General features: G+C 36.0%; 1 pseudogene; it reads left to right on the forward strand.

Moving 5' to 3' along the window:
* The first annotated feature begins 212 nt into the window (after window positions 1–212).
* Window positions 213–7,398, forward strand: LOC104871833 (annotated as a pseudogene).
* The last annotated feature ends 2,800 nt before the right edge of the window (window positions 7,399–10,198 follow it).

Consider the following 10,198-nt stretch of genomic DNA (forward strand, 5'->3'; position numbering starts at 1 on the left):
CTCAACATAGCTATACTGAATCTTTCAATGTTTACATCAGATAACAACTCAATTCTACTCAAACCTGGCATCTAATAGCTTTCCATTTCACACAGAATTTGAAAAGTTCTTACAGAGGACCATGAGACTGCGTAGGATAAGAAAATAGACCTGGTGTGTAGTGCAGAGCAAAGACCTATTTAGGTGAAAGACAGCTTCCATGCAGGAAATAGATGAATAAAGAGATTAGTAGGTCATGGCTTCCTGAATTGAGGCTTGTATACTATGGCTCAGAAGCAAGTTTTGGTTAAAAGAATTGAGTTTAAATACATTTTTTGCTGTATACCTTTGGCAAATCACATTCGATTTTGTAATATTAAATGTTGAAAAATACATTTAGGATGATCATAATATTGCTAGGTAAGTGGTATTATGTTTAAGTCATCAAGTATTTGAAGATTATGATTCTTTTTTAATTTACTTTTTATTAGTGCATGTTTGTAATACATAATGATTAATTCCTTGTGGGGAGTTGGTACATATACATAACACATCTTAATTCTTCTTTCGCCCCCCTCCCTTCCCCCTCTTGCCCCTCTTTTCTCTAGGTTTCTCCTTCCATTTATAAAAGATCTGGCTCCCTACTTCCAATTATCCATCTTCTATTTTGCTCTTTGCTTATATTTGGGGTTTCTCATATAAGAGGTATGTGATATTTAGGCTTGCATGTCTAATTTATTTCACTTAATATTATGGTCTCAAGGTGCATCCATCTTCCAACAAATGACTCATTTATTCTTGTTTATTACAGTGGTACTCTGTTGTTTACAAATGTCACATTTTCTTTATTCATCTTGCGATTGAAATATAGCCCTCTTCCAAAATTTAACTATTATGCAGCTATAAACATGAGATGCATATATCACTGAAATATGATATCTTGAATTCTTTGAGGAGGATAATTAGAAGGGGAACAGTTGGGTTAAATGGAACTTCTATTTTTAGTTTTTTGAGGAGTCCACATACTGTTTTCCATAGTGGTTGTAAGTAGTTTATATTCTCACCAAAAGAGTAGAAGTGTTCCTTTTCCTCACAGCCTTGCCAGTATTTGTTGTTATTTGATTTCTTGATAATAGCCATTCTTTCTGAGTAAAAAAGTGTTGTATTAATTTGCATTTCTCTAATGGGTGGAGATGTTGAACATCTTTTTTATATATTTATTATCCATTTTTACTTTTTCTGCTGAGAAATGTCTCTTAATTTCAGTTGCCCATTTTTTTTTTTTGGCCCTTGGGATCAAACTTGGTGCAGGTGGTGGAACCCCTGAACTAAATCCCAGCACCAGTTGCCCATGTTTCATCGCATCTTTTATTTGGGGTAGTCTAATTTTGCTTTAAGTTCTTTATATAACTAGATATTAGTTTTTTATTTGAGGAATAACGCAAAATTTTTTTTCTCATCATTATTTGAAGGTTAGCTAAAATTATCAAAACACTGGATAATAAATATTTGTCAGCATTTTATAGCATGGGTAGGAGCAAGGATGATGCAGAAGCAGAGAAACCAATTTGAATTTGAAAGGGTTTGCTGTGATTAAAGCAAGTGCTAACAAACATGCATAAGTGAGAACAGTCAGTAGGGTTGGTGCCAAGAAAGAGATATTGCCATAAGGTTTGGCTGAAATTTAGTCAAAGATGGTGGAGGTTTTGCACCTGGTTATAGAGAAAGTTTGTTTTTAAAGGAAACAGAGTGATCACAGACACAGTCTCTCTGGAATGATGATGCGTTCATTTGGGAGCAAGGACATGTCTGAATGTGAATCAATATATTTGTTTTGAAATATTCCATTTCTTTTTAAAAATACATTTAATTTCTAGCATTTTTGTCATTTTTATAATTCCATCTGATTTCAAGACCTCCTTATTTCACATGCATTTTTTTAGTAGTTTCCTAAATCTTCTTTCTGATTGTCTTTCTGTTTTGTCTCACGTGCCTCCATTTTTTTTTTTTTTTTAATTTTGTTACCAGGGAGCGAACTTGGGTTCTTGAGCTTGCAGAAACCTGCCTCCAATTTTTGTCCTGCAGCAACTGGAATGAGATACTTTTAAAATGTTGACCAGATTCTGCCATTCCATTATTAAATACTTTTTCTGTTGCCCTTTATTTCACTTGGAAGAAAATCTTAACTCTTCACTCTGGCCTTTAACTAAGTAATCTAGCACAATATATCTTCAAATATTGATATAAATTAATTATATTTTATATTTTATATTATATTTATTGTTAGTAGTGTTATTTTTAATTTACATACAGGAAACTAGGGTTTTGTTTTGGTATACAGTGTAAAGAGTTTTAACACAAATATAGATTTCTGTATCCATCAGCACAAGCAAGATACAGAATAGTTGCATCAGATTCTTTGTACTTAAACTCTTCACCCTGAACCCTATATGGATCTGTTCTCCACTCCTATAGTTTTACCCATTCATAATTTATATAATGAGAATCTTACCTGTTTATATTTTGTAAACTGGTTTCTTGCACTTAGCTTAATGCCTTTGAGATTTGTCCATATTGTGGCATTTATTCATAGTTCACTAGTTTTATTGTTGAAGAGTATTCCATTGTGTAAGAACATCTGAGTTTATTTATTCAGTCTCTAACAGAGTTATATATTGATTACAGCTTTTATAATTGTAAATAGAGACACCATCAATATCTGAGTATAATTTTTTTTTCATTAACATGAATCTTCTTCCTCTGCAGAAAATAAATAGAAATGTAATTCCTGGGTCATAGGCTAAATGCGTGTTTAACTATATAAGGAAAGTAAAAGCATTTTTCCTGGATATTGTAGTTTTTGCACTTCCATTAATAACTGAGACTTCTAGTGAAACTACATCCTCTCCTGCCTTCAGCATACTCAGCTCTACTCCTTTAATGGCTAATGATGCCTGCCCAGAAACCAATGACATTATTGCTGTTACAACCTGAGTGCTGGACAGGGGCGGAAAGGAAGGAAATTAACAAAAATCTAGAGTATTTCTTTCACTTTTTCTAACTCTTACAGTTTCCTTTTCCTGTCTTTGGACACAGAATATTGGGTTTTTCTTGGGGCTCCTGTTCATTTTGTATGTACTTATATCTTTTGTGCTACCTTTGAGTTCAGGATCTGAGATAATGGAAAAAGTAAAATTCTCCTCTCTGGTTTAAGGGTAGAGGCTTTTGTTTTCTTTCCTAATTCATGAAGTACCACTTTCTTTTCAGAATCTTATAGGTACTCTCCTGGTTTTAGTTGAATTTAAGATTGTAAAAGGATGAAGAAGATATAATATTTACTCCACTTTGACAGAAATTGGAATCTGGATTCCTTTTATAAAGGACTCAAAGAAAGATGGTGATAAAAAAGAGATGCAATATAATGGAAAAAAGTCTAAAAGGGAACTGACAATGTTGAGACAATAATAAAACACACTTACACAATTATAGAAAAAATAAACATTATTAGGAAATATTACTTTTTCTGAGTAGGTTAAATTTGGCACCTTCAAATAACTAATGTTGAAAAAAAACAGATAAAAGCTTGAAGAACATTGAAGAACTTGACAATCCCTATAAGTCAGCTGTAGCATGCACAGTAGTTTGAAGCAGTTATTGGTGGTGCATTATAATTGAAAATAGACACTTGATATACATAAGACATAGGGCAAGCACTTATGAAATTATATTTCTAATGAAACTGTCTATCCATCTATCTGTTGTCTGTCCATCCACCCGTCCATATCTACATATCCACCCACCCATCCATCCATCCATCCATTTATCTAGTCTGGTGATATCTAGGAGTTTTCTAGATGGCAAAGTAAAACATTTTTGGAAACAATACATTATTGAAAGTAGATTAAAAGTTAGAAATGAATAGGAAATTTCCACAAATAAATGATTTACAATACTGGAGAACCCTGATTTAGTTATGTTTGAAGAAAGTACAGTAGCTCTCTCCCCTTCCTCCCTCTCTTCCTCTTCCCAGGCCCCTAGCCAGCCTGGCGCTGACTGCGGGGTGGGGGTCGCACTTCTTTGGGCCTTGGGGACCTGGGCCAGAGTCTGGTAGCAAAGCAGAGGTGGCAGAGGAGAAACTGGAGTGGCAAGTGTCGAGTCGCTGGAGGAAAGCCTGAGCCAACTGCTGCAGTTCCTGGCAGGCACTGGGCGACGACGCAGGATGAGTTCCAGGACGATAAGAACAACTTGCCCAGCGCCAAGCTGCTGGCAGCCCCAAGGGGAGAAAAGTTGACCAAGAGGAGATCACGATATGGGTTAAAGACTGCCGGCCACCTCTGGGAGCCTCACTGGATGAGCAAGGTGCCAGTACACTTGTGCTTGTAAGAAATAGAGAAAGTTTTGAAGATGATTTGTCATTGAAGCTAACCACCTCCATGAAAGCAATGATCAAATTAAAAACTATAATAATATGTTGGCCAAAGAGAGAAGACTCCAGTTTCTTCAGAAAGGGAGAAATATGAATTCCACTGGCTCTTGGAAAAGTAGTGGGTAGTCTCAAGTGTTTCAGACTTGTTGGAACCTTATGAGGAAGATCCTGAAGAAATTCTAATCTTGGAGATCTTTATAATCTATGAGATGACATTGACATTGCTTTTTAAATTCCTTCCAGATTTTTAAATTCATCATTTGTCAGAGGAATAGATATCAAAGTATTATTGAGTGCTCAAATGCAACAAATGGAAGTAGAGAACCCAAATTATGCTTTAACAAGCTGTTTTCATCAAATTGAAGTGCTTACTACTGTGGCCAATGGGTTTTCCTCTTTATACTCCCAAGTCTCTGGGACTCCCCTGCAGAGAACTGAAAGTATGTCGTGAGTGTCCTTAAACAGAGAAGAGTGTGCCTCCACCTTTAACTTGAAGTAATACTGCAAATTAGTTAATGAAAACACTATCAAAACTAAACTTATATGTTGACAAAGCAGAGAAAGGAGAAGGTAATAGTCCTTCCCCTGCAGTTGAAAGAGAAAGATTCTCAGTGTTTCACTAATGGAAGAAAATAGCAATAAAAATGATCTAAAATCTCAAAAAGTTTTAAAGAAGGACCATCTTTTATGTTGGCTACACTTGAAAAAGTCTCAGATAGCTCAGCATCTGCTACAGACAGTGCTGACCCTGACAGGCTTTCTGATGAAGCAAACTGTAATTTTAACCAAGAAACTGACAGTAAAGAAACACAAAATCATGAGAGTGAACTGCATGAGGAGTCTGGCATTACAGAACCTGATTTGGGTAGTGGCTTCAATGTGTCCAGCCACAGAGAGCTGGAAAACAGCAGTGATCTGAAACATATCTATGTGCCCACACCTATTTTAATGAGTCAGGGGAGGAGTTGACAAGGGAAAGAGAAGGCAGCAGCAGTTGTTGACAAAAGAGTCAGCCAAGGTTTCTCTCAGTGAAGGCTAGAGGAGAGTGCAGGGTATGAATCATCCCCTGTAGTCTGGGCGATCATGTGACTGAAGTCACTGAGGTGGAAGAGAATTCATGTTTAACACAGACGGTGGAGCTGCTGAGGGAAACAAGTGGTGAAAGTGATGTGGACAGAAGTAGTGACTGTGAATTTCCCTAGCACACCATACACCATATACTGAAATCATTGGCTTCCATTGAAGCTAAATGTAGTGATCTAAACTCTGAAATTACAACTGGACCTCCCTCTTCTGTGGACACAGTTAATACCTTTGTCCAGAGCCAAATGAAGGGTTGGAGCCTATCTAGTCAAAGAGTAGGAAAGAGTCCAATAAAATTGAAGGATCTTAGGGGCTGGGGATTTAGCCCAGGGGTTCCACCACCTGTTTCACAAGTGTAAGGTCCTGAGTTCGATCCCTGGTACCAAAACAAACAAACAAAAGTCAAAAAACAAAACAGAAGGATCTTAAAGCAAAAGTACTTACTTGCAAAAGCTGGCTATCCCCTAAGGTCTCAGTCTTTACCAAGCACATTATTGAGCCCAGTAAGAGTTGTGTCCTCCGTCAATGTCAGGTTATCTACCGTAAAAGAGACCAAGTGCAGCCCACTTTCTTTCACCTGCAAGTACACACCTGAAGAGCAACAGGCATTGGAAAAGGGAGCAACTGTACCTGATTGTCAGTCTTAGTCAAATCCACCATTTTCATCTCTCCATTTGAGAAGGACAGAGATCCTCCTGAGTGAGGTGACTCAAGGACTCCAATGCCAATTCTCAGTCCACCTTCTCCTTCACAGTCTCCATGAGCAGCAGGATAGAGATCTGTGTGATCACAAGAGAATGCCGTGTATCCATAGTGTCCCTAACATCCTGGGGACCACCTGGTGTGCCTTCGCTTCCCCTCTCAAATGTCCTTACTCACACAGACATGCTGTCTCCCTGGATGGAACACACTCCAAGAATCCTGCCATAAAAAGGCAGCTGTGAAGAGTATTGCCTCATGTCAGAAACTCTGTGCAGAATCTTTCACAGTTTGCTCTGATGAGAGGTCCTGACCTTGCCTCTACTCCGTACAGTACTCAGAAGGCATCTGTTCTACCTCTTCATGAAAATACTTTTCAGGAGCTTCAAGTAATGAGGCAGAGCCTGAATTTGTTTAGAACAGAAATGATGGATTTAGAATTGGTGGTGCTGTGCCAGCAAAACTTCGTTTATTACTGTGTGACTGAGGAGGAGAATATGAATTTGAGAAGCAGAGTTTGAGAGACTCAGTTGGAACGGAGCTGAAAGACCAGGAGCTGCAGCTGGAGGAGAGCCTGCTGGGCTTGGAAGAGCAGCTCCAAGCTGTGGGGTGCCTTCGCCCTTCAGTGCCTGCTTGTTGGTGGGAATGTGCAGCAGCAGAAGAGCTAAATTGCTGTGTCCTTCTCTACTGAATGTCCTGGGACAAGTCACTGAGCTGAACAGACTTACCTGAAGTCCGAATTGGGTCTGAGACTCAGAGGAGTGGGATTAGAAATTCCTCTTGCAGAAAGCTCAATCAGTTTTTTCCCAAGCCATGTCAGTGTTGTTTTCTGTATGTTTTAGTGCCTCACATCAAACCAACAGAAGGACTCCATTGCCTCCTGGTGATGCTGGTGTTCTGGGCATCGGGGGCCCTGACGCCAACTGTTCCTTCCAAAACAGGCTCACTGCAGACGCCTCCTGAACTGGACAGTTCAGAGGAATTTGGTGTAGCTCAAGAAGGTACATGGGTTTCAGGAGCTAACACTGAAGTGGAAGAAGAGTGTGGAGAACTCAGTGATGCCAGCTGCTGAGGAAATGCAGAGAAATGTGGAGCAGGAAGAGCTGCTGCAGGCCATATGGGAAATTAAAGAGGCTATTGTTGGTGAAATCAGATGTGAAATTGTAAGTGGACTTTTGGCAGCAGTATCTACAAATAAAGCACCAAGATAGACGTCTAAGCAAGGCAGTCATTAAATGGAATCTTTAAATTGGCTGTGATCCTGTTAGCTGTTTAACATTGGAGTTATTGACCAATGTACACTGGTGGGGGTGATTTATTCTTCAGAAGCTACTTTAGAGTGGAATTTTTCTATAGCTATCTTTAAAAAAAACATATATAGAAACTTGGCTATTTCTTTTCTCAGCTACCAACACTGTAATGATTTGAAAAGCCTCATATTTATTCATATGTAAATATTTTTCCAATTGACTCCCTATGTATAATTAATTATAAAGCTTGAAGGTTTCTAGACATAACCAACATATAAATAATATATTACTTCAAACTAGCTTCTAACAACACTGACCTCCATGAGGTATTTACTGTGCAATAACTGATTCGTGCTTTGAGAACTTGAAACAACCAGTGATTTTCCCTCCACTGCTTTTAGTGTCACTTCTAAAAGAAAAACTGTTCTGTTGTTAAAATTGGTCTTAATTCTTGAGGAGGCCACTAATAGCAATAGCATAGAATTACATGAGGTTACCTACAACTACTTAATGTTTTTACACTGTAAGCCTTGTGGCTTTACACCCAAACAAATGTAATTTTATTACAGTTTATGAAGTATTTTTCTTTTGGAAATGTGTCTTTTGATAAACACCATGTATTTTTTTGCCTTGTCCAGACTTATTATGCTAAGGAGTTGTTTCCTCTCCTGTCTTGTAGACTAAATAGTTGAACATTGTCACAATAATTAGGTCTATGACTTGAATGGATAGAAATGATTAAGCTGGTTTTGTATTTTTCAAGGTGGAAGTAATTTAGATCTGTACACATAAATGATTTTAATTCAGTTCTAACAAGTGAAGACTGTTTTATGAAAGTAAAAAAATACTTTCCTCTTTGATTTTATATGTGTTGAATAAAAGTAACAACCTCATGTTGTAGGAATTATTCCTTTAGTGTTTATAATTTTCAATTCCTATTATATTTCTTTGTATGTGAAATTTTAATTAAGAATGGTTGAGATGTTAACACTGTTATTTGAAAGTATATCTCAAAGATGTATAAATGTTTGAAATATCACACAAAGGCTGGTTTCTAAAAAATTAAAACAATAAAGTATTTATTTTGCCTAAAAGAAGACACAATAAAATATAACAAATTGCTTTAATTCAAAATAGTAAATATCTTAAAAATATTTAGTTCATTATGTACCAATAGAATTGATACATATGTTAAAAAAGAAATAACATGCAATGAGCAATCTATAGCTTCATTAGTCCTGGTTATTACTTCTTAATCTTAGGCACACGAGAGTATTCACAATTATGTGGAGGGCTTAGAGCAAGCACAATAAGGGAATTTTCTTTATAATATTACCAAAAGTAGAATGTAATCTATCAGTTATTAACTATAAGCAAAATGAATTCTGTTCCTATTCTTGGTACTTTATTATTGAACTTAGAATTTTCTCCTTTTACCTTTTCTTTTAGAGTTCTAATGCTGTCTTTATTCCTGTACACTTTATTTATTTTATTTATTTCTCCCAAACTCTTTGTTTTCACATGGCTTTAAGCAGCATTTCTCTTTCTAGATGTTATTTCCTCAAATCTATTTCTTTATTTTTCAGTCCTCTGATTCATACTAGGAGCAAGCTTATAGAATTTTATCTTTTTTCTTTTATCTTTCCTGGTAAACTATTTCCTGTTTTATTAGTGAGAAACAAATTTTATGATCCTACTAACTATTACAAATTTCCTCAGGATAATTAGCATAATGACACTTTGGAATTTAGGATTTTCCAAACGTTCAATCTAAAATCATCTAGCAGTTGAAATAGAATTCCCTACTCTATTGTATTAATGTTTATATCCACTATTCATTGGGTCTAACCATGTTTTCTTAAACATATGTATTATATTAATATATTAATGAAGTTGAAAATACAATCCTTGGATTATATGTTAGAAAATTAGAATGATATTATAATCAAAACAGAACAGAAATAAACTGATCTGGACACCTAGATGCTTGACAGATATCAGAATCAATGATCATTTACCAGAATTAATTACTTTCCACTTGGCTGTGCTAATATGTTAGTTTGACATGGCCTTGGTTTTCCATGCACAGTTTAGAAATGATCAACCTAGAAATGATCAACCATTACAGTTTCAATAAAATTTAATTTCAATGTTCTCTTTTGAGATAGACTGGAAAACAATGACTTCTAATGCAATCTATGATGCATAACCAAACAATTGGAGATAATGAATATTTTAGTGTGACTCTATAATTTTATTTAATAAAAAATAGTGCCAATACTGAATGCGTATACAAACACGCACACACACACAAACACACACACACACATACACAAGCACACAGAGTCCACTTCTTTTTTTCAGGTTAGCAAGTTGACTTAGCCACCTTAAAATAAATGTTTAGTGTTGAAATATTACCTAATGTAAGTTACTATAAGTAGCCACTTTAGACTGATTGGCCCAACAGTAACAAAAAATATGTAAATGTTAGGAATGTTTACTTGATTAAATGGAAAAGTTAAATGTATAATAATATTTTGAAAGTACATCTCCTAGTGCTTTATATTTCACTTTAAAATACTTAGCTTTATTTAATCTTTTAAATAATTATATAAAATAATTTTACGTAGATGAGGAAACTGAAATTGAAGAAGCTGAAGTAGTTCCTTCAAGTAAGCGAGCAGTGGAGCTATGACTCAAGTTGATATATTAATGCTGCACTGAATGCCTCGTTCCATATTCCCTGTAATTGGGTGGAACA

Source organism: Fukomys damarensis, unplaced genomic scaffold (genome assembly GCF_012274545.1).
Source record: "Fukomys damarensis isolate Sample0158 unplaced genomic scaffold, DMR_v1.0_HiC HiC_scaffold_36, whole genome shotgun sequence".
NCBI classification, from domain to species: Eukaryota; Metazoa; Chordata; class Mammalia; order Rodentia; family Bathyergidae; genus Fukomys; species Fukomys damarensis.